This window comes from Chiloscyllium plagiosum, unplaced genomic scaffold (assembly GCF_037043375.1).
Source record: "Chiloscyllium plagiosum isolate Xiang-an unplaced genomic scaffold, Cpla_swu_hap1 HiC_scaffold_15, whole genome shotgun sequence".
Taxonomy (NCBI): Eukaryota; Metazoa; Chordata; class Chondrichthyes; order Orectolobiformes; family Hemiscylliidae; genus Chiloscyllium; species Chiloscyllium plagiosum.
In genome coordinates this window covers 12,036,371-12,062,288 of record NW_028270153.1, presented here as the reverse complement: position 1 = coordinate 12,062,288, position 25,918 = coordinate 12,036,371, and the positions used below count along the sequence as shown (strand labels likewise).

Below are 25,918 nucleotides of genomic sequence, written 5' to 3'. Positions count from 1 at the left end.
CATTTACCCCTGACTAATACACCTATCCGACACATCCCTGAACACCGTTGTCAATTTAGCACGGCCAATTCACCTAACCCACACAGACAGGGAGAATGTGCAAACTCCACACGAGTTGCCCGAGGCTGGAATTGAACCCCAGTACCTGGCGCTCTGAGGCAGCAGTGCTAACCACTGAGCCACCATGCTGCCACATCATCTCTGTGTTTGTTTCAGATTCCCAGCATCTGTGGTATTTTGCCAATATTATGGTATTGAATTGCAATGTTTTTAAGAACAATAAAAAGTGTAAAGGGTAGGACTGAAGCTACCTAGCCTGAACCCATCTTGTGCAGCTTAATATTGAACTGCTATACAACCCAGCACTACCATTTCCTACCAAAAGAGAAAATGCTGGAAAATCTCAGCAGGTCTGGCAGCATCTGTAAGGAGAGAAAAGAGCTGACATTTCGAGTGTAATTGACCCTTCGTCAAAGCTGAGCAAGGAAATATGGCTGTGGAAGCGAGTCTTAGTAAATATCTTTGAGGAGAAAGTGAGGTCTGCAGATGCTGGAGATCAGAGCTGGAAATGTGTTGCTGGAAAAGGGCAGCAGGTCAGGCAGCATCCAGGGAACAGGAGAATCGACGTTTCGGGCATAAGCCCTTTTATGCCCGAAACGTCGATTCTCCTGTTCCCTGGATGCTGCCTGACCTGCTGCCCTTTTCCAGCAACACATTTCCAGCTTAGTAAATATCTTGTCTAACACTGAGAAAGAAAAGGAAAGCAGTGGAGGTGGAGAGGGGGAGAGAGACAAACCAAAATCCTGTCAGAGAGAAGAGCAGTACTTCTTCATTTTTTTCTACCATTTCCTAGTTTCACTGATTTGTTTTGACTGTTTCTTTTTCCTTTCCCACCTCTCCCTGCCCCCTTATTCCCATACCCCCCACACCGGCCCACTCCCAACCTTTCTGGTTATTTCTTCAGGGAGGATTTGCTTTCTGTTCCCATCCTCGCAACTGCCTAAAATCACAACGCAATTTACTTAAACCTGGGTAAATATCAAACCTGAGAATGTCATTGAATCTGAATGTAAGGAATGAATCTCCATTGGATCGCATCCTGCTCATGCATGTCTGTTACTGGCAGCCGGCAATTTCTGGAAACAGAGGTAAGCTGAAAGATAAATGCCATCGGAATACGAGGAGGCACAGACAGTCCCAGGCCTGGCCATCCAATAAGCTGCCAGAGTGCGACAGAAAAACAAACCATCTGTCTTACCCTCACGTTTGAAAGCAAAGAATTTCCTTCAACAACAAAACATTACATTTACTCATGAACATCAGCTGTCCTGAGCTCTTATTTCTTCTTGTCACTACGGGCTCATTCCTGATGAAGGGCTTATGCCTGAAACGCGACTCTCCTGCACCACACTCTCAACTCTGATCTCCAGCATCTGCAGTCCGCACATTCTCCTTCTTGTCACTTCACCAACCTCTAATAATGCTGATCCTGCTAATGGCATGAAATGGCATGAAACACAAACCAGAGAAAGGACATTGCATTTGGAAAAATAAGCCAACTTCAAATCTTAGTGAGTAGGAAATGATAGTGTCACTACCTCTGGGTCAGAAGGTCTGGATTTGAAGACCCACCTGCTCCAGACACAAACAGGTTGATGAAAAATATGCATTCATGAGTAGGAGCTTTGATAGCACAATACTTACTTCATTAGTTAACGGTGAAGCAAACAGCTGCTTTAAATAGAAATAATTATCTCAGGATCAATTAGTTTCCAATTAGTACCTGTCCCACTGAAAGATGGAATGAGCAGATCCCCTCATCTTTCATTCCATGGCCTCTTCTTGGGAAGTATTAGCGATGCTGTTTCATCAGTTAGTCACCTTTACATTCACACACCGGAGGGACAAACAAGATTCATGGCTCATTACATAGAAAGAATTGTTGTTCTTTGAGCACTAAAGGTTAAATGAAGATTGAATAGAGGTGTTCGCAATTATGAAGGGGCCGTGTACAGGGTCTCTATGGCCATATATTAGTTTGCAAATGCTCACTCTTGTCTGATCGCAGATTTCAGCAGACTTGTGTCTGGGTAATACTTAGATGGGGATTCACCTGGGAATTCCAGGTACAATGGGACTAATGGTCTTGTCACAGAGTGATAGTACCCCCCATTTCTGGACTGGAAGGTCTGGGTTCAAGTCCCACCTCAGGGAGTGATGACCGCAGCCATGCGTCATGGCTATGACCTTTTTAGAGTGCACAGGTTGAGAGTCTTTACCATCAGTAGGGTGGGGGCATAGGAAGTGGAGGCCAGGGGATTGTTAGGCTGTCAAGAGTCTCACACATCACTGACAGCTCTCTCGGGGTGTCACCAATGGAATTGAGTGCACTTCAGGCTTTTGTATGGCCACGATCGAGGGTATTCCTGGCATCAGAGCTCCCACCCACTGAGAGTTGCCATATAACTGGAGGCTGAAAGTTCCCAAATGGCACCAGTGCCACCTGGAGTGATGGTTGGTGCTGGTACTACACCTGATAAAGCTACAAGGGCCAGATGAAATGCATCCCAAGATTTTGAAGGAAGCAAGGGTGGAGATTGCAGAGACACTGGCAATTATCTTTCAATCTTCTTTGGATTCCAGAGTCACACTGGAGGACTAGAGAATTCAAACATTACGACCTCATTCAAACAAAAGGTAGGAAAGATAAATTCAGCAATTACAGACCAGTCAGTTTAATTTTGTTGGAGGGGAAACCTCTGGAAATCATTATTTTGGATACAATGAACAGTCTCTTTGAAAAATGTGGATTGATTTGAAGGAGTCAACGTGGATTTGTAAAGGTTAAATTATGCCTAATTAACTTGCTGAGTTTTTTTGAGGAGGTCACAGAGAGAATTGATGAGGAGATATCTGTTGATGGACAACCAGAGGGTGTTCAATAGTCAACAGACTTGTGAGAAAGTTATTGCTTTGGATGTAAGTTTGCTTGCTGAGCTGGGAGGTTTATTTCCAGATGTTTCATTACCCTACTAGGTAACATCTTCAGTGGGCCTCAGGTGAAGCAATGCTGAAAATTCCTGCTTCTATTTATATGTTTGGGTTTCTTTGGGTTGGTGATGTCATTTCCTGTGGCGATGTTATTTCCTGTGGTGTAGTCACTTCCTGTTCCTTTTCTCAGGGGGGGGGTAGACGAGGTCTAACTTGATGTGTTTGTTGATAGAGTTCCGGTTGGAATGCCACGCTTCTAGGAATTCTCATGTGTGTCTTTGTTTGGCTTGTCCTCGGATGGATGTGTTGTCCCAATTGAAGTGGTGTCCTTCCTCATCCATATGTGAGGATACTAGTGAGAGAGTATGGTCATGTCTTTTTGTGACTAGTTGATGTTCAGGTATCCTGGTGGCTAGTATTTCCAGCTCAGCGAGAAAACCTACATCCAAAACCTCAACCTGAGCTACAAATCTTCTCAAAACTTGCTAAAATGATTGCTTATGGAATTAAAGAGATAGTAGCAATATGGATACAAAATTGGCTGAGTGATAGGAAACAGTGAGTAATCAGGTTGGGAGAAGGTAGGCAGTGTAGTTCCTCAGAGGTCTGTATTGGGACCCTTGTTTTTACATTAATGATGTGGAAATGCAGGGACAGTTTCAAAGTTTGCAGATGGCACAAAATTTAAGATCATAGTGAACTGTGAGGAGACCTATGTAGAACTTCAAAAGGGCATGGGCACATTGGTGTAGGAGGAAGCTAAGTAGCAGGTGAAGTTCAGTATGAAGTGTGAGATGATCCACTTTGGTACAAAGCAAGTGGACAGACAGTACATTCTAAAGAGTGCTCAGAAGCAGGGAGACTCGAGTATATTAAATGTTGTAATTGTACCAGCCTGCACCACTTTCACTGGCAGCTCATTCCGTACATGCACCACCCTTTGTGTTAAGAAGTTCACTCTCAGGCCATTTTAAAATCTTTCCCTTCTCACCTTAAACCTATGCCCTCTAGTTTTGGACTCCCCCAGCTTCGGAAAAAGGCCTGTTCCCCCTATTTGCAAGTCATGTTTCAGCCGTATTAAACTTTAGTTAAGCCATATTTAGAGTATTGTGTACAGTTTGGGTCACCACATTACAGGAACAATGTGGAGAGTTTGGACAGGGTGCAAAAGATTTTTATCAAGATGCTGCCTTGGATTGGAGTGTATTAGTTGTAAGGAGAGGTTGGGCAAACTTGGATTGTTTTCATTAGAACATCAGAGGCTGAGGGATGAACTGATCGATGTACAAAAAATTATGAGAGGCATGGATGGAGTGGATAGTTGGAGTCTTTTCCCCAGGGTGGAAATATCAAATACAAAGGACATAGGTTTAAGATGAGGGAGCAAGCTTAAAGAAGATTGGTAATGCAAGATTTTTACACAGAGGATGATAGGTGGCAGAACACATTACCAGGGAAGGTGATAGAAGCAGACATGATTGCAAGGTTGAAGAGATATTTAAGCAGACACCTGAGCATAGAAGGATACAGACCATGTGCAGGCAGCTGGGATTAGTTTAGAATGGCATCATGGTTGGCACAGATATGGTGGGCCGAAGGGCCTATTGCTGTGTTGGACTGTTGTATGTTCTCTGTCTCAGCAGTCACAGTGTATTTTTTTTTTGTTACTTTGTATGGGATGTGGGTGTTGTTGGCCGGTCAGGCATTTATAGATCATCCTTAAATGCTCTGGAAAAACTAGTGGTGAGCTGCCTTCTTTAGTGGTAACAGTCCGTGTACTGTGGATGCACCCGCAGTGCTGTTAGGGAGGGACCTACAGGATTTAGACTCAGGGACAATGAAAGCCACTGTAGATTCCAGTGCTTGGGTGGAATCCGGATGAACTTTTATCCTTTGCTAATATATCCATTGTGAGTTAGTGCACATAAAGGCACAGACCTACAAGGCTACGTCAGGAGGTAGTGAAAATGGCTGTGCATTTGCAGTCACATGTAGCACAGACCCTGGAAAAGACTGCAGATTTCCAGAGCGCTCTTTTAGCGCAATCCTGTAGTTTCATGGCCATCATTTTACTAATGACTCACTGTCTTCAATCCATATTACTTTATTTGCTGAATTTCAAATTCATCGGCTACTGAGTAAACCTGGATCATTTGTCCGGGCTTCCTGATGTAGGGCTTATGCCCAAAACGTTGACTCTCCTGCTCCTCGGATGCTGCCTGACTGGCTGTGTTTTTCCAGCACCACACTCTCGGCTCTGATCTCTAGCATCTGCAGTCCTCACTTTCCCCTCATTTGTCTGGGCTTCTGGTTTACAGGTCCAGAATCATTAGCACTGTGAGATCAATTATCGTTCATCTCCAATAGGAACAATAAATGGAACAAAATAGAAAACCTCAGCAAAACAGATGGAAGAGTTGAGCATAATGTATTGCCGGGGGATCTGCACTATCATCACCGTTCTCAGGTCCATTCAGGCCTGATATTGTCTCCTGTTCAACAAGGCAGTGCAGCTGTGCCCTCCATTACTGTCAACTGCTCCTGTGTACTTGGGCCACCTCTGGTGGTCTGCCCTAGTCCCTGGATTTGGCCAGCATTTCTTTGCCCTGGCTTCATCGTCACTGTGACAATGGTGGCACTCCCTCCTGTCTCACCAAGTGGTGGGTATCTTACCATCTTCCTGGGGGTAAGCTGCTCCCAAATCCTTTTCTTTCTTGTTTTATAATGTCAGCTGAGAGGATGTGAACGTAAGAGCACATACACAAACACAGGGAATGACTGTCATTGGCCCATTCACATCTATACCCCCATGATTATGGCAGTTTCCGATTCATGATACATACACTCTCCATCCCAGCCAAAACCATGCAATTTCCTTTCTACAATACTTTCTACATTCTTGCCCCCATCATCACACATAACTCACTCTCATGTGCCTTTTTCAAATATTTATTCTTTGATGGTGTGTGGGCATCATTGTCATTTGTTGTCCATTGAACTACGTGACTGTTTTCAGACCATTTCGGAGGGCAATTAAGAGTTAACCACATTGCTGTAGGTCTGGAGTCCCATGTAGGCCAGACCAGGTAAGGACAGCAGATTTGATCGGCGAGGTGGATGATAGGCTAGGTGGGTTAGCCATGTGAAATGTGGGGTTACTAAGGTAGGTTAGGGGTTGAGTCTGGGTAGGATGCTCTTCGGAGAGTCCCGATGGGCCAAATGGCTCACTTCCACACAAAAAGGATTCCATTACTCTATTTCCTTCACTGAAGGACATGAGAGATCAAAATGAGTTTTTAACACAATCGATGTTAGTTTCATGGTTATCATTACAGTAATGGAGTTTTAATTACTGAATTATTAATTGAATTTAAATCCACCATCCGATAGTGGAATTTGAAACTGTCTCCCTGGGACATTAGCTTAGATTATTACTCTAGTGGCATTACCGCTATGTATTGATGGCATCCTTACCATTTTGCTATAACCTGATCACATTGATTGATTAATATTTGGCCACAAGGTTAAAGGCAGCACATTCCAAACCGTTGACCTATAACACATAGAATCAATGAACAATTGGGAAAGACCATCATCACATAGATCTCCCTCCATGCCACTCACCATCCCGACTGGGAACTTTAATGTTGCTTCTTCATAGTCACTGGGTCAAAATCCTAAAACTCCCTCCCCAACAGCACCATGCACGTACCCACATTAGGCAGTCAGCAGTGGTTCAGCAGGTGGCTCAAGGGCAAACAGAGATGGGAAATAAATGCCACTTTAGCCAACAAGGCCTTTATCCTAACAGTGATTTTATGGAGAAAAAAAGTCAGAAACCTTGTGGATAGTCTGTGAATGCAAATTTCAAGCAACTGGAATAGGCCATTCAGCCCATCAAAGTTGCTCCATCTTCCAGTAATATCATGGCTGATCTTAAGTGGTGGAGAGAATCGATGTTTTTGAAATTTTAAAAGGTTGGAGAGGACTTCACCCTCTGTTCATGCCCCTCTCCATCCTTGAAATTTCCTGAAACCCTCTGAAATATCGATATTCCTCCAAGTTCCGGTTTTGTGTGTTTTCCCAATTGCCTTCAATCCCTCCATTGGAATCCTTGTCTTCAGCTGCTGAGGAGGCTTCTATAATTCTCTTCGTTAAACTCTCTGCCCTCTCATCCTTAAAACCCAATCAAACTTTTAAATAGTAACTCTGTAAGTGGCTCACAATCAAATGTTTGATGATGCTTCTGTGAAAAGTCACATGAATATTTTATTGCGCTGTATCAGTGTAAGTGGTGATAATGGGAGATGTCGGTGTCATGATAATGTGACTAATCTGGTCCAGAGGGCTCCAATAATGCTCTGAGCACATGGGCTCAAATCCCCCATAGCCAACTGGTAGAATTTAACATCTGGAATATGGAGATATTTTCTGTCATTGATTAAAGTCTAGATTAGAGTGGTGCTGGAAAAGCACAGCAGTTCAGGCAGCATCCGAGCAGCAGTAAAATCGACGTTTCGGGCAAAAGCCCTTCATCAGGAATACAGGCAGAGTGCCTGACGGGTGGAGAGATTTAACACTAATACTCTTCAGGGAAGGAAATCTGCCATGCTTACCCAGCCTGACCTAAATGTAAGTCTCAACCCTTGCAATTATTTACCCTCTTGAGATAGCCCAGCTAACCATTCAGTTCAAGGGTAATTAGGAATGGGCGATAAATCTTTTGATGGTCCTGCAGCAGCCATATCAATGCAATGTATTTCTGAGACTTATTACTAAAGAAAAGGAGTCCATTCAGCCCATCAGGTCTGTACCACCTCTCTCATGTGCATTATGATTGCTTAGATTACTTACAGTGTGAAAGCAGGCCCAACAAGTCCACAACGACCCGCCAAAGCGCACCCACCCAGCCCTACACCTAACACTACAGGCAATTTAGCGTGGCCAATTCACCTAAGCTACACATTTTTGGACTGTGGGAGGAAACCGGAGCACCTGGAGGAAACCCACGCAGACACGGGGAGAATGTGCAAACTCCAACACAGACAGTCGCCTGACGTGGGAATTGAACCCAGGTCTCTGGCACTGTGAGGCAGCAGTGCTAACCACTATGCCACTGCTGTCTGCGTGGGTTTCCTCCGGGTGCTCTGGTTTCCTCCCACAGTCCAAAGATGTGCAGGTCAGGTGAATTGGCCATGCTAAATTGCCCGTAGTGTTAGGTTAAAGGGGTAAATGTAGGGGTATGGGTGGGTTGCGCTTTGGCGGGTCGGTGTGGACTTGTTGGGCCAAAGGGCCTGTTTCCACACTGTAATGTAATGTAATCTAATCTAATCTAAAAAAAATGTAGCTTATTGCCAATCCCCTGCCTTTTCCCCAGAACCCTGAATATTGTTTCTGTTTAAATAATCATTGAATGCCCCTCCTGAATGCCTCTATTGAATAGCCTCCACCACATTTCCAGGCAGTACATTCCTGTCCCTAATGACTTGTTGAGTGTAAAAGTCTCCCTCACATCACACTTGAGTCCTTTGCAAATGAAATTATGCCTGTGCCCATTCCTTCTCAATCCTGTTATGAGTGGGAATTGTTTCTTCCTGTCCACACTGTCCAGTCCTCTCAGAACTCTGACCATTCTATCAAATCTCCATGTAACCTTCTCCATTCCATGGAAAACAGTCTCAGTTTCCTTAATTGATCTTCATGTCGAGCGATTTGATAGCCTTTTGACACCAACATTAGCTGCTCCATCTGCTCATTCCTCAGACTGCCTGGGCTGGTTGATTCACAGATGCCAGAGTTGCCCTCAGAGGCCCCGTCGTGAGGTTTGAGACTTGCCCCAACCGATCAGGAGGGAGGGCTGCTCTGCAGCTGTTTAAGGCTGTTATAGTGACCCCAAATATTTCAGCTTGAGACACCACTTGGGGTCCTGACTCCCATGTTGGAAAGCCCTAGTGTATGCTGTCCCTTGCAAACACAGTGATACACAAAGGGCTGGGGAAAGACAGCATTATTACAAATTTCATCGCCTTGGTGAGATTTATCGACTCTCTGCTGCAGAGGTGAAATTCCTCAATGTGTCACTTGTTGTATAATAACTAACATATCAACACCTTGACAATAACTGCTGGAGCGATACCTCTTTTCAAGGTATCGACACTTTTGCAAACTGACACCTAAGATGAAGGTCTGCTCTTTGAGCTGTTCTCCATTTACACTGCCCAGCAACCTGAATGACGTTGCACTGTGAATTTGGGATGGTAGCATGGGATTGCTACTGCAGGAGAATCACAGAATACTTACAGCTCCCAAAGGAGGCCATTTGACCCATTTGTTCTGGCTCTCCAACAGATAAAATGTACCCAGTTCCACTCCGCCCCCCCCCCTCCCACTTGTAGCCCTGCACATTCTTCCTTTTTAGATAATAATCCCATTCCCTCTTAAAACAAAGTCAGAAGTCACACAACATCAGGTTATAGTCCAACACGTTTATTCAAAATCACAAGCTTTCGAAGCGCTGCCCCTTTGTTAGGAAAGCTTGTGATTTCAAATAAACCTGTTGGACTATAGCCTGGGGTTGTGTTACTTTTGACTTTGTCCAACCCCCAGTCCAACACTGGCACCTTCACCTCTTAAAACAGGGGAGAAATCCGATAGTAAGGAAATCACTTTAATATTCTAGCTGCTGCCACATGGGCAACATGCGAGGAGGCAACCTGACAGTGTATTGGAATAACTGCGCCCCCTCCCCGGGTCAACACTGCCCAATAATCGCACCCCCTCCCCGGGTCAACACTGCCCAATAATCGCACCCCCTCCCTGGGTCAACACTGCCCAATAATCGCGCCCCCTCCCCGGGTCAACTGTGCCCAATAACCGCGCCCCCTCCCCGGGTCAACACCGCCCAGTAGCCACTCCCCCTCCCTGGGTCAACACTGCCCAGTAACCACTCCCCCTCCCCGGGTCAACACTGCCCAGTAGCCACTCCCCCTCCCTGGATCAACACTGCCCAGTAACCACTCCCCCTCCCTGGATCAACACTGCCCAGTAACCACTCCCCCTCCCCGGGTCAACACTGCCCAGTAGCCACTCCCCCTCCCCGGGTCAACACTGCCCAGTAACCACTCCCCCTCCCCAGGTCAACAGTGCCCAGTAATCACTCCCCCTCCCTGGATCAACACTGCCCAGTAACCACTCCCCCTCCCCGGGTCAACACCGCCCAGTAGCCACTCCCCCTCCCTGGGTCAATACTGCCCAGTAACCACTCCCCCTCCCCGGGTCAACACTGCCCAATAACAGCGCCCCCTCCCCGGGTCAACACTGCCCAATAACAGCGCCCCCTCCCCGGGTCAACACTGCCCAATAACCGCGCTCCCTCCCCGGGTCAACTGTGCCCAATAACCGCGCCCCCTCCCCGGGTCAACACCGCCCAGTAGCCACTCCTCCTCCCTGGATCAACACTGCCCAGTAGCCACTCCCCCTCCCCGGGTCAACACTGCCCAGTAACCACTCCCCCTCCCCAGGTCAACACTGCCCAGTAATCACTCCCCCTCCCCAGATCAACACCGCTCAGTAACCACTCCCCCTCCCTGGGCCAACACTGCCCAGTAATCACTCCCCCTCCCCAGGTCAACACTGCCCAGTAATAACTCCCCCTCCCCGGGTCAACACTTCCCAGTAACCACTCCCCCTCCCCGGGTCAACACTGCCCAGTAATAACTCCCCCTCCCCGGGTCAACACTTCCCAGTAACCACTCCCCCTCCCTGGGTCAACACTTCCCAGTAACCACTCCCCCTCCCCGGGTCAACACTGCCCAGTAACCACTCCCCCTCCCCAGGTCAAGACTGACCAGTAACCACTCCCCCTCCCCGGGTCAACACTGCCCAGTAACCACTCCCCCTCCCCAGGTCAAGACTGCCCAGTAACCACTCCCCCTCCCCGGGTCAACACTGCCCAGTAGCCACTCCCCCTCCCTGGATCAACACTGCCCAGTAACCACTCCCCCTCTCCGGGTCAACACTGACCAGTAACCTCTCCCCCTCCCTGGGTCAACACTGACCAGTAACTGGCAACATGGTGGCTCAGTGGTTAGCACTGTTGCCTCACAATGCCAGGGACCCGGGTTTGATTCCAGCCTTGGGTGACTGTCTATGTGGTGTTTGCACATTCTGCCTGTGTCTGCATGGGTTTTCTCTGAGTGTTCCGGTTTCCTCCCATAGTCCAAAGATGTGCAGGTCAGCTGAATTGGCCATGTTAAATTGCCCGTAGTGTTAGGTGCGTTAGTCAGGGGTAAATATGGGGAATAGGTCTGGGTGGGTTACTCTTCAGAGGATCTATACCCTTCAGTGTGGACTTGTTGGGCCAAAGGGCCTGTTTCCACACTGTAGGGAATCTCTAATCTAATTTAACTGCTGCCCCTCCCTGGGTCAACACTGCCTAGTAGCCACTGCCACTCCCCAGGTCTGCATTACCCAGTACCTGCCTGATGTGTTGTCTTGTTGAGCTACCAACACTGTTTGCTTTGTGACATTGTCTCTGTGACAGTTTACTTTCTGGTTTGTGAAGCTGCAGGAACTGTGTACTGGCAGCAACACCTCCACACAATTAGTCTGAAGAACGGTCAGCAGACTCCAAACATTCACTCAGCTTTCTCTACACAGAGGATGCCAGACCTGCTGGGTTTTCCAGCAATTTCTGATTTTGTTTAGTCCTACATGAGAACCTACTCACTGCTGTCACCGTGCAATCGTTTAACTCCTCATTGCCGTTGACCATATATTTATACAGATTTCTTTTTCCAAAATTACACCTATTTTGATTGAACAGATTGGATTTAAGGTTTATTTGAGTGAGTTGCTCAAAGTTATGATAAGGTAGAATAGAGTTTGGAGCGTCCAAGCAAGAGTAGGCCATTCGGCCCCTTGAGCCTGTCCTACCATTCAATGTGATCATGGCTGGTCATCCAACTCAACACCATGTTCCTGCTGTATCCTCAGATCCATAGATGGTAATTATGATTCCAGTATTTGAAGGATCCAGAATGAGGAATTATAAAACTCCCCATCATGTGGACGTACTGGTTACAAAGGCCCAACAACTTCTTCCTCAGGCAGCTGAGGAAATTTGGCATGACGGCGAATACCCTTGCCAACTTTTATAGGTGCAGGGCTTTTGTCCGAAACGTCGATTTTCCTGCTCCTTGGATGCTGCCTGACCTGCGGTGCGTTTCCAGCACCACTCTAATCTAGACTCTGATCTCCAGCATCCTCACTTTTACCTAACTTTTATAGATGCGCCATCGAGAGCATTCTGTCTGGATGTATCACAACCTGGTATGGCAACTATACCATTCAAGATCGGAGACGGTTACAGAGAGTGGTGAACTCGGTCTGGACAATCACAAAGGCCAACCTCCCATCTATAGAATCCATCTACCAGGCCCATTGTCAAGGAAAGGCTGCCAGCATTCTCAAAGATCCATCCCACCCTGGCAATGTTTTTCTACAACCTCTACCATTGAGGAGAATGTACAGAAGCCTGAACACACACATCAGCTGGTTTTGCAACAGTCTCTACCCTACCATTGTTAGAATACTGAATGGACTCACAAACTCTGAACATTCACTTGTACCTGTGTTTTTGTTTTTACCGCTGTTTACCTATTATTTACTATCTATGCTAGTTAACTCGAGTAGTTTGCTCGAGTAGTTCGAGAGGGTTTAAACTAGTATGGCAGGGGGGTGGGAACCTGAGCTGTATACCGGAGGTGAGAGTTGATGCAGATGAGGCAATAGCAAGAGGTAGACCAGCTAGTGGGAAGGATTTTCCTGGCAAGGAACCAAGGGATCAGTTAAAGTGTGTTTGCTTTAACGCAAGGAGTATCAGGAATAAAAGTGATGAACTTAGAGCATGGATCAGTACCTGGTGCTATGATGTTGTAGCCATAACAGAGACATGGGTTTCTCAGGGACAGGAATGGTTGCTGGATGTTCCAGGGTTTAGACCATTTAAAAAGATTAGGGAGGGGGGAAAAAGAGGAGAGGGTGTAGCACTACTAATCAGAGAGGGTTTCACAGCTACAGAAGCTTCCATTGTCGAGGAAGATCTGCCTACCGAGTCAGTATGGGTGGAAATTAGGAACAGCAAGGGAGCAGTCACCTCGTTAGGGGTTTACTACAGGCCCCCCAATAGCAGCAGGGAGATGGAAGAAAGCATAGGTCGGCAGATTTTGGAAAAGTGTGGACATAGTAGGGTTGCTGTAATGGGTGACTTTAACTTTCCCAATATTGATTGGAACCTCCTTTGAGCAGAAGATATGAATGGAGCTGTTTTTGTAAGGTGTGTTCAGGAGGGTTTCCTAACTCAGTACGTTGACAGGCTGACGAGGGGAGAGGCCATTCTAGACTTGGTGCTCGGAAACGAGCCTGGGCAGGTATCAGATCTTGTGGTGGGAGAGCATTTTGGTGATAGTGACCACAACTACCTCACATTCTACATAGTTATGGAGAAGGAGAGGATTAGGCAAAATGGGAGGATATTTAATTAGGGAAGAGGAAACTATGATGCGATTAGACATGAGTTAGGAAGCATGGATTGGGAGCAATTGTTCCATGGTAAAGGCACTATAGACATGTGGAGATTGTTTAAGGAACAGTTGTTGCAAGTGATGAATAAATATGTCCCTCTGAGACAGGCAAGAAGTGGTAAGATAAAGGAACCTTGGATGACGAGAGCGGTGGAGCTTCTCGTCAAAAGGAAAAAGGTAGCTTACATAAGGTGGAGGAGGCTAGGGTCAAGCTCAGCTCCACAAGATTACAGGCAGGCGAGGAAGGAGCTCAAAAATGGTCTGAGGAGAGCCAGGAGTGGGCACGAGAAAGACTTGGCAGAACGGATTAGGGAAAACACAAAGGCATTTTACACTTAAGTGAGGAATAAGAGAATGGTCAAAGAAAGAGTAGGGCCGATCAGGGATAGCATAGGGAATTTGTGTGTGGAGTCTGAGGAGGTAGGGGAAGTCTTAAATGAGTTTTTTGCTTCTGTCTTTATGAAAGAAACGAACTTTGTAGTGAATGAAACCTTTGAAGAGCAGGTGTGCATGCTAGAATGGATAAAGATAGAGGAAGCTGATGTGCTGAAAGATTGACAAGTCGCCAGGCCCTGACCAGATTTATCCTCAGCTGCTTTGGGAAACAAGAAATGCAATTGCTTCGCCGCTTGCGAAGATCTTTGCATCCTCGCTCTCCACTGGAGTCGTACCTGAGGACTGGAGAGAGGCAAATGTAATTCCTCTCTTCAAGAAAGGAAATAGGGAAATCCCCGGCAATTACAGACCAGTAAGCCTCACGTCTGTCGTCTGCAAGGTGTTAGAAAGTATTCTGAGGGATAGGATTTATGGCCATCTGGAAGAGCATGACTTGATTAAATGCTCTGTGAAGGGCAGGTCATGCCTCACAAACCTTATCGAGTTCTTTGAGGATGTGACTAGAAAAGTTGATGAGGGTCGAGCTGTGGATGTGGTGTCTATGGACTTCGGCAAGGCATTTGATAGGGTCCCATCGTAGGCTCATTCAGAAGGTCAGGGGGAATGGGATACAGGGGAACTTAGCTGTCTGGATACAGAATTGGCTGGCCAACAGAAGACAGCGAGTGTTAGTAGAAGGAAAATATTCTGCCTGGAAGTCAGTGGTGAGTGGTGTTCCACAGGCCTCTGTCCTTGGGCCTCTACTGTTTGTAGTTTTTATTAATGACTTGGATAAGGGGATTGAAGGATGGGTCAGCAAGTTTGCAGATGACACAAAGGTTGGAGGTGTCATTGACAGTATAGAAGGCTGTTGTAGGCTGCAGTGGGACATTGACAGGATGCAGAGATGGGCTGAGAGGTGGCAGATGGAGTTCAACCTGGATAAATGTGAGGTGATGCATTTTGGAAGGTCGAATTTGAAAGCTGAGTACAGGATTAAGGATAGGATTCTTGGCAATGTGGAGGAACAGAGGGATCATGGGGTGCAGGTACATAGATCCCTTAAAATGGCCACCCAAGTGGACAGGGTTGTTAAGAAAGCATATGGTGTTTTGGCTTTCATTAACAGGGGCATTGAGTTTAAGAGTCGTGAGATCTTGTTGCAGCTCTATAAAACTTTGGTTAGACCGCTCTTGGAATACTGCTTCCAGTTCTGGTCGCCCTGTTATAGGAAAGATGTGGATGCTTTGGAGAGGGTTCAGAGGAGGTTTACCAGGATGCTGTCTGGACTGGAGGGCTTATCTTATGAAGAGAGGTTAACTGAGCTCGGACTTTTTTCATTGGAGAAAAGGAGGAGGAGCGTGGACCTAATTGAGGTATACAAGATAATGAGAGGCACAGATAGCGTCATAGCCAGAGACTATTTCCCAGGGCAGAAATGACTAACACGAAGGGTCATAGTTTTAAGCTGGTTGGAGGAAAGTATAGAGGGGATGTCAGAGGCGGGTTCTTTACACAGTGAGTTGTGAGAGCATGGAATGCGTTGCCAGCAGCAGTTGTGGAAGCAAGGTGATTGGGGACATTTAAGAGACTGCTGGACATGCATATGGTCACAGAAATTTGAGGGTGCACACATGAGGATCAGTGGTCGGCACAACATTGTGGGCTGAAGGGCCTGTTCTGTGCTGTACTGTTCTATGTTCTATGTTCTATGTAACCCTGTGATCTGCCTGCTTTGCTCGCAAGACAAAGCTTTTCCCTGTGCCTTGGTACATGTGATAGTAAATTCAATTTAATTCAATGTGGAAATGAGAAATATTGAGTTAAATATGAGAAATTAAAGTCTAATTTCTCTATAATTTCGGAGATTAATGGATCATCTGATCAAAGTTTTCAAGATATTAACAGGGAAGATACAGATAAACTATTCCCGTTGGTTAGGGATTCCTAAACTAGGGGCATTGTCTGAGAATTAGGGCCAGTTTGTTCAGGAGAGATGTTAGCACTTCCACACACAAAGAGTGGTAGATGTTTGGAACTTTTTTCCACAAATGGCAGTGGATGTTGGATCAGTTGTCAGTTTTAAGTCTGAGACTGATACATTTTTGAGAAGTAAAGGTAGTAATCGATATGGGCCAAAGGCAGGTCATTCGGCCACAGATCAGCCATGATCTCATTGGATGGCAGTATCAGCTTGAGGGGCTGAAAGCTCTTCTCCTGTTCATGTGTTCCTGCAGAGCAGACAGCTGTGAGGCATTAATGAGACAAGCAGAGACTGCCTCAGCATTGCACAGTACATTACATACATTGGGAAAGACAAGTCAATGGGAATATGGGACCAGGCTGGCCTCAGATTGAGAAGTATAGTTTGCATAAAACACATGAGGGGTGCTGAAGAAATCAGGAGCTCTAACAGTGCACTTTGTGGGAAAGATATTATACAGGACATCTCTGCAAAAGATCCTCAGGATAATGTCCTTGGCCTAGTCATCTACAGCTGCTTCATTAATGAACTTCCCTCCATCCTAGAATCTGAAGTGTGGATGTTCGCCTATTATTGCACAATGTTCAGCATCATTCGCCACTTCTCAGATACTGAAGCGGTCCGTGGTTGCAATGCAACAAGATCTGGACCAGATCCAGGCTTGAGTAAAAAACTGACAAGCAACATTCACACAGCATAAATGCCAGCTAATGATAATCCCCATTGATAGACAATCTAATCATTGCCCCTTGACATATAGTGACGTTGCCATCACCGAATCCCCAAAATCCCCCACATCCTGGGCGTTCTCATTGATGAGAAACTGAACTCAACTAGATATACAAATACTGTGGATATAAGAGCAGGGTCAAAGGTTAGGAATCTGTGGCAAGTAACTCAACATCTGATTCCCCAAAGCCCATCCACCATCGATAATACACGATCCAAGAATGTGATGGAATACTCCCCACATGCCTGAATGGGTGCAGCTCCAAGAAGCTGACATCCTGGAGAAAATAACCCCGCTTGGTCAGTAACCCCCATACTAAACTATGATCTATATGGACTTCAGTAAGGCGTTCGACAAGGTTCCCATGGGAGACTGATTAGCAAGGTTAGATCTCATGGAATACAGGGAGAACTAGCCATTTGGATACAGAACTGGCTCAAAGGTAGAAGACAGAGGGTGGTGGTGGAGGGTTGTTTTTCAGACTGGAAGCCTTTGACCAATGGAGTGCCACAAGGATCGGTGCTGAGTCCTCAACTTTTTGTCTTTTATATAAATGATTTGGATGCGAGCATAAGAGGTACAGTTAGTAAGTTTGCAGATGACACCAAAATTGGAGGTGTACAATAGACAATAGACAATAGGTGCAGGAGTAGGCCATTCTGCCCTTCGAGCCTGCACCACCATTCAATATGATCATGGCTGATCATCCTTAATCAGTATCCTGTTCCTGCCTTATCTCCATAACCCTTGACTCCACTATCCTTGAGAGCTCTATGCAACTCTTTCTTAAATGAATCCAGAGACTGGGCCTCCACTGCCCTCTGGGGCAGAGCATTCCACACAGCCACCACTCTCTGGGTGAAGAGGTTTCTTGGAGAAAGTGAGGACTGCAGATGCTGGAGATTAGAGCTGAAAATGTGTTGCTGGAAAAGCGCAGCAGGTCAGGCAGCATCCAAGGAACAGGAGAATCGACATTTCGGGCATGAGCCCTTCTTCACGAATGAGGAGAGTGTGCCAAGCAGGCTAAGATAAAAGGTAGGAAGGAGGGACTTGGAGGAGGGGCGTTGGAAATGCGATAGATGGAAGGAGGTTAAGGTGAGGGTGATAGGCCGGAGTGAGCCCCAACCTCACTATCAAACCGGCAGACAAGGGAGGTGCGGTAGTAGTTTGGCGCACTGACCTTTACACCGCTGAGGCTAAACGCCAGCTCGCGGACACCTCCTTCTATTGCCCCCTTGATCATGACCCCACCTCCCACCACCAAACCAACATCTCCGAGACCTTCCATAACCTCAACACCTCATGGGATCTCCCATCCAGCGCCTCCAACCTCAGAGTCCCGCAACCCCATACCGCCCGTTTCTACCTCCTGCCCAAACTCCACAAACCTGACTGCCCCGGACGACCCATTGTCTCAGCCTGCTCCTGCCCCACCGAACTCATCTCTGCATACCTTGACACGGTCCTGTCCCCCTTAGTCCAAGAACTCCCCACCTACGTTTGGGATACCACCCATGCCCTCCACCTCCTCCATGATTTTCGCTTCCCCAACTCCTTATCTTCACCATGGACATCCAGTCCCTGTACACCTCCATCTCCCATCACAAAGGACTCAAAGCCTTCCGCTTCTTCCATTCCCGTCGTCCCAACCAGTACCCTTCCACTGACACCCTCCTTCGACTGACTGAACTGGTCCTCACTCTAAACAACTTCTCTTTCCAATCCTCCCACTTCCTCCAAACCAAAGGAGTAGCCATGGGCACCCGCATGGGCCCCAGCTATGCCTGCCTCTTCGTAGGATATGTAGAACAGTTCATCTTCCGCAGCTACACTGGCACCACCCCCCACCTTTTCCTCCACTACATCGATGACTGTATCGGCGTTGCCTCGTGCTTTCATGAGGAGGTTGAACAGTTCATCCATTTTACTAACACTTTTCACCCCGACCTCAAATTTATCTGGACCATCTCAGACTCCTCCCTCCCCTTCCCAGACTTCTCTATTTCTATCTCGGGCGACTGAATCAACACGGACATTTACTATAAACCTACCAACTCCCACAGCTATCTAGACTACACCTCCTCCCACCCTGCCCCCTGTAAAAACGCCATCCCATATTCCCAAATCCTTCGTCTCCGCCGCATCTGCTCCCAGGAGGACCAGTTCCTATATCGAACAACCCAGATGGCCTCCTTCTTCAAAGATCGCAATTTCCCCCCAGACGTGATCGATCATGCTCTCCACCACATCTCCTCCACTTCCCGCTCCTCTCCCCTTGAGCCCCGCCCCTCCAATCGCCACCAGGACAGAACCCCACTGGTCCTCACCTACCATCCCACCAACCTCCATATACATCATATCATCCATCGTCATTTCTGCCACCTCCAAACGGACCCCACCACCAGGGATATATTTCCCTCCCCTCCCCATCAGCATTCCGAAAAGACCACTCCCTCCATGACTCCCTCATCAGGTCGACACCCCCCCACCAACCTAACCTCCACTCCCGGCCACTTCCCCTGCAACCGCAAGAAATGCAAAACTTGTGCCCACACCTCCCCCCTTACTCCCTCCAAGGCCCCAGGGGATCCTTCCATATCCGCCACAAATTCACCTGCACCTCCACACACATCATGTACTGCATCTGCTGCACCCGATGTGGCCTCCTCTATATTGGGGAGACAGGCCGCCTACTTGCAGAACGTTTCAGAGAACACCTCTGGGACACCTGGACCAACCAACCCAACCACCCCGTGGCTCAACACTTCAACTCCCCCTCCCACTCCACCAAGGACATGCAGGTCCTTGGACTCCTCCATCGCCAGACCATAGCAACACGATCGCTGGAGGAAGAGTGCCTCATCTTCCGCCTAGGAACCCTCCAAACACAAGGGATGAACTCAGATTTCTCCAGTTTCCTCATTTCCCCTCCCCCCACCTTGTCTCAGTCCCAACCCCCGAACTCAGCACCACCTTCCTAACCTACAATGTTCTTCCTGACCTATCCGCCCGCACCCCCACTCCAGCCTATCACCCTCACCTTATCACCCTCACTTTAACCTCCTTCCACCTATCGCATTTCAAACGCCCCTCCCCCAAGTCCCTCCTCCCTAACTTTTATCTTAGCTTGGCACACTCTCCTCATTACTGAAGAAGGGCTCATGTCCGAAACGTCGTTTCTCCTGCTCATTGGATGCTGCCTGACCTGCTGCGCTTTTCCAGCAACACATTTTCAGCGCTGAAGAAGTTTCTACTCATCTCTGTCCTAAATGGCCTATCCCATATTTTTAAGCTGTGTCCTCTGGTTCGGCACTCACCCATCAGCAGAAACATGTTTCCTGCCTCCAGAGTGTCCAATCCTTTAATAATCTTATATGTCTCAATCAGATCCCCTCTCAGTCTTCTAAACCCAAGGGTATACAAGCCCAGTCGCTCCAGCCTTTCAGTGTAAGGTTGTCCCACCATTCCAGGAATTGACCTCGTGAACCCACGCTGCACTCCCTCAATAGCCAGAATGTCTTTCCTCAAATTTAGTGACCAGAACTGCACGCAGTATTCCAGGTGTGGTCTCACCAGGGCCCTGTACAGCTGCAGAAGAACTTCTTTTCTTCTATACTCAATCCCTCTTGTTATGAAGGCCAGCATGCTATTATCCTTCTTCATTACCTGCTGTACCTGCATGCTTGCCTTCATTGACTGGTGTACAAGAACACCCAGATCTCTCTGTACTGCCCCTTTACCTAAATTGATTCCATTTAGGTAGTAATCTACCTTCCTGTTCTTGGATAATCATACATTTATCCACATTAAACTGCATCTCCCATGCATCTGACCACTCACCTAACCTGTCCAGGTCACCCTGTAATCTCCTAACATCCTCATCACATTTCACCCTGCCACCCAGCTTAGTATCATCAGCAAATTTGCTAATGTTATTGCTAATACCATCTTCTATATCATTAACATATATTATAAAAAGCTGCGGTCCCAGTGCTGATCCCTGCGGTACCCCACTGGTCAATGCCTGCCATTCCAAAATGAAGGCGTTTATCACTACTCTTTGTTTCCTGTCAGCCAACCAACTTTCAATCCAAGTTAGTACTTTGCCCCCATTACCATGCGCCCTAATTTTGCTGACTAACCTCCTGTATGGGACTTTATCAAAAGCTTTCTGAAAGTCCAGGTACACTACATCTACTGGATCTCCCTCGTCCATCTTCAGAGTTACATCCTCAAAATATTCCAAAAGATTAGTCAAGCATGATTTCCCCTTCATAAATCCATGCTGACTCTGACCTATCCTGTTACTACTATCCAGATGTGTCGTAATTTCATCCTTTATAATAGACTCCAGCATCTTTTCCACCACTGAGGTCAGACTAACTGGTCTATAATTTCCTGTTTTCTCTCTCCCACCTTTCTTAAAAAGTGGTACAACATTAGCCACCCTCCAATCCGCAGGAACTGATCCCAAATCTATTGAACTCTGGAAAATAATCACCAACGCATCCATGATTTCTCGAGCCACCTCCTTCAGTACCCTGGGATGTAGACCATCAGGCCCTGGGGACTTATCAACCTTCAGACCGAACAGTCTCTCCAACACCAATTCCTGGCAAATATAAATTCCCTTAAGTTCAGGTCCTTCAGCCACTGTTACCTCAGGGAGATTGCTTGTGTCTTCCCCAGTGAACACAGATCTGAAGTACCAATTCAATTCTTCTGCCATTTCTTTGTTCCCCGTAATATATTCCCCTGTTTCTTCTTCAAGGGCCCAATTTTAGTCTTAACCATTTTTATGCCTTTCTCATGCCTAAAAAAACTTTTACTATCCTCCTTTATATTTTTGGCCAGTTTACCTTTGTACCTCATTTTTCCTCTGCGTATTTCCTTCTTAGTAATCCTCTGTTGTTCTTTAAAAGCTTCCCAGTCCTCCATTTTCCCACTTATCTTTGCTATGTTATACTTTTTCTCTTTTAACTTTATATGTTTCTTAACTTCCCTCATCAGCCACAGCCACCATGCCTCCTCCTGTAGTGGACAGTGAAGAGGGTTACCTCAGATTACAACAGGATCTTGACCAAATGGGCCAATGGGCTGAGAAGTGACAGATGGAGTTTAATTCAGATAAATATGAGGTGCTGCATTTTGGGAAAGCAAATCTTAGCAGGACTTATACACTTAATAGTAAGGTCCTCGGGTGTGGCGCTGAACAAAGAGACCTTGGAGTGCAGGTTCATAGCTCCTTGAAAGTGGAGTCGCAGGTAGATAGGATAGTGAAGAAGGTGTTTGGTATGCTTTCCTTTATTGGTCAGAGTATTGAGTACAGGAGTTGGGAGATCATGTTGCGGCTTTACAGGATATTGGTTAGGCCACTGTAGGAATACTGCATGCAATTCTGGTCTCCTTCCTATCGGAAAGATGTTGAGAAACCTGAAAGGATTCAGAAAAGATTTACAAGGATGTTGCCAGGGTTGGAGGATTTGAGCTATAGGGAGAGGCTGAACAGGCTGGGGCTGTTTTCCCTGGAGCATCAGAGACTGAGGGGTGACCTTATAGAGGTTTACAAAATTATGAGGGGCATGGATAGGGTAAATAGGCAAAATCTTTTCCCTGGAGTCAGGGAGTCCAGAACGAAGGGCATAGGTATAGGGTGAGAGGAGAAAGATATAAAAGAGACCTAAGGGGCAAAGGTTTCACGCATAGGGTGGTACGAGTGTGGAATGAGCTGCCAGAAGAAGTGGTGGAGGCTGGTACAATTGCAACATTTAAGAGGCATTTGGATAGGTATATGAATAGGAAGGGTTTGGAGGGATATGGGCCGGGTGCTGGCAGGTGGGAATAGATTGGGTTGGGATAGCTGGTCGGCATGGACAGGTTTGACCGAAGGGTCTTTTCTGTATTGTACATCTCTATGACTCTATGACTGTCAGCATTCACTGCCTCCCCCACTGGCAGCCAATGGCAGCAGGATTACCATCGACAATCTGCACTGCAGAAATGACCTTGACAAAACCTTCCAGACCTTCGGCACCTGGCAGCCTAGTTGACTGAACAGTTGGTCTCCAGTGTCGCCTGATACTAATAGTATGGGCTCAATTCTTACACTGGTCCAGGTCACCTTCTCAAACTCATCATTCACCTGAGGTGTGGTGGCCCACAGGTTAAATTCATCCCCAGTCATCTCTCTTTAACAAGAGAGCGGCCCATGTTCGTCTGGAACAATGCCAGCTTTCACTTTCACCAAACCTGCAAACTCTACCACCCAGAACGACAAGGGCAGCAGGCACATGGGACCACCAGCAGCCGCGGGTTCCCCTCCGAGTCACTCACCATCCCGACTTGGAAATACATCACCGTTCCATCACTGTCACTGGGTCAAAGTCCTGGAACACTCTCCAGTCCTGTGGGGTCTCTAAGTCACACTGACTGCAGCAGCTATCCAGCACCTTCGCAAGGACAGTTTACACCCTCCACCCGCCCTCCAGCTTCGTGATGGGAGGGCGACAAGGCTACCTGCATATGCAGCGCAGCGCAAAGCGTGCCAAACCTGCAGGACGTCAGGACATATGGCAGCAGACTGTAGAGTGACCCACAGGAATACAAGCAGGAGGGCCACCTGACTGAAGGTTACAAGGGGTCCCAGAGCTGGAACCTGAGTGGGTCCTGTGAGTTCTGAGGAAGGCTTACTGAGCCCAGAATGTCTCTCCACAAATGCTGCCAGACCTGCTGAGCCTTTCTACAATTACTGCTATTGAAGTCGAGCCACTGTAGGAATACAGCAATCAAAATCTTGAATTTTAAAAAAAATGTTGTTGGCAAAACAGCAGTCAAACTGTCGTGTAATGCTATGAATTTGTTTTTACGTTCTTGTGAATGAACAATGTAAAGACATGGTGCAATTTTTTAAAAGAAAATTGTGGGCTGAGGAAAAAATGGTTTCAGACCCGATGTTTTGTAAGGATTGGTGCCTGTGTTGAAAAACAAATAACCTGACACTTGTGGCAAGTGTTGTGTAAACAGCCATTTGTACAAGCAGCAAGTGAAGATTAGGGTTGCGGTTGAAATGGAGCTGTGTGGTTCTCTATTCAGATCGCAATTGGCTGGCAACAAAACGTTAATTGGTCTATTAACGAGTAACCAGTTATCAATGATAAAGGCCTTTTGTCTGAGTGACAATGCTGTCACTTTAAAAGGCTTGTTTTGTCCTTGGTTTTTTTTGAAGAGGGGTTGTAAAGGCAGAGGTGCTGAAGTGTCTAGTTTAACAATGGCAGGGGAGTAGCCAGTACTCCCAGTTCAGGTGTTTTCTAGTTTGTTTTAGCTGTAGCAGTCACAAGTTGTGTGAGTCCAGGGAGGTTACAAGCTTCAGTAAAAGAATTCCACTAACTTTCCCTGAAATCCCTCTCTGGATGTTGTTCCCTCCTGCCTATAAGAATCTGTGTTTGAATTTACCTTTTTGCTAAGGGGTGTGTTTACGGTATGTTACTGTATTGGAACAGTTAATTAGTAATTGATATGTATCAAGTTGGTTATTTTTTCCAATAGTTAAATTATCTTTGTTCTGTTTTGTTAGTGTTTCAACTGTCATGTTTAAATAAATTCTGTTTTGCTTAAAGCAGAGTGGTTTGACCAGTTGCATCACACCTAGAACACTTACTTCAAATTTGCCTTTAAAATAAAAAATAGTTAGGGTTTAGACTACCTTCTTAAAATGTTTTGAGGGGTCTGGCCTGGTCCAAAACACTTACTAATAACTATATGATTGGTTCTTAGGGAACTTAACAGCCTGGGACTAGGATTTAATTTTAAGACACAGAGCTTAAGACACAGAGTTAAGAACAGAATTCCGCTAACGTTCCCTGAAATCCCTCTCTGGATGTTGTTCCCTCCTGGTTTTCTCTGTATCTGTTGTTTTTTATCTGTCTATTTCCTGCAGTGTAGCACGGTGGCTCAGTGGTTAGCACTGCTACCTCACAGCACCAGGAACCCGGGTTTGATTGCCCCCTTGGGTATCAAAACCCCTTGGGTTTTGATCCGCACCAGCACATTAGCTGTCTCTCTGTTCTCTGCAGTCGAAACTCACTTTAAGCTTGCAGAAAACTAGTTCATCTTTCCTTCAGCAGTTGATGTAAGCTATGACTTTTAAGTGATAAGTCAGATTTTTTTAATATTAGAACCAGACACCCCAGCCCTCTTGCAAACCAATGTCAGTATTTAGAAAAGGAAGGCAGATCAGGAAGCACCAACTCAACAGATCTTGTGAACAAAGAATACAGAAATATTTTGTCCTTGATTTTTTTTTGAAGAGAGGTTGTAAAGGCAGAGGTGCTAAAGAGTCTAGATTAATAATGGCAGGGGAGTAGCCAGTACTCCCAGTTCAGGTGTTTTTCTAGTTTGTTTCAGCTGTAACAGTCACATGGTGTGTGAGTCCAGGGGGGTTGCAAGCTTCAGGAACAGAATTCCTCTGACGTTCCCTGAAATCCCTCTCTGGATGTTGTTCCCTCTTGGTTTTCTCTGTATCTGTTGTATTTTATCTATGCCCTGCAGTGTAGCACGGTGGCTCAGTGGTTAGCACTGCTGCCTCACAGCACCAGGAACCCGGGTTTGATTGCCCCCTTGGGTGACAATCTGTGTGGAATTCCTCCCATACTTAGATGAATCGGCCGTGCTAAGTTGCCCATAGTGCCCATGGATGTATAGACTAGGTGGATTAGTAATGGGGAGTGTAGAATAGCAGGGAATAAGGTTAGAGGGAAATGGATCTGGCTGGGATACTCTTTGGAGGGTCGGTGCAGACCCAATGGCCTGCTCCTATACTGTAGGGATTCTATGCCTGTCTGTGTGAGGGGATATTTAGAGGGAGATTGGAATTTTAATTTGTTGTGCCACATGCCAATGATTTGTAACTGCCTGTAGCTAGAGTCAAATTGCTTGTAACAAATAACAATTCTTATTTATCTACAGAAACCCGGGACATGTTTTCTACAAACCTGGGTCTGGAATTCAGGTAACTTGAGGAATTTTGTCTGATTACTTTAAAATCTTTAAATTTTGTGACAACCTTTCTATTGCTGTTTGTACAAACAACTGTTTACACAATCTTGCCATGGGAGTCAGGCTACTTGCTTCTATACATGTAGCAATCCTTACAAAACATTAGTCTTTAACAGTTTGTTCTAATTTCAGCCCACAGTTTCAAAAAGCACAAAAATGAAAAGTTAAAAATCACACAACACCAGGTTATAGTCCAACAGG

The 25,918-nt window shown here is 46.4% G+C and overlaps 1 long non-coding RNA gene across 1 annotated transcript in view; it reads left to right on the top strand.

Annotated features, from left to right (window-relative positions):
• Positions 1-1,049: 1,049 nt before the first annotated feature.
• LOC148147610 (uncharacterized) overlaps positions 1,050-25,918 on the top strand; it is a 32,132-nt gene continuing 7,263 nt past the window's right edge. The window contains exons 1-2 of the long non-coding RNA XR_015759463.1: positions 1,050-1,148; positions 25,628-25,670. This is a non-coding gene — a long non-coding RNA (uncharacterized LOC148147610). The remainder of the gene's footprint in view (positions 1,149-25,627; positions 25,671-25,918) is intronic.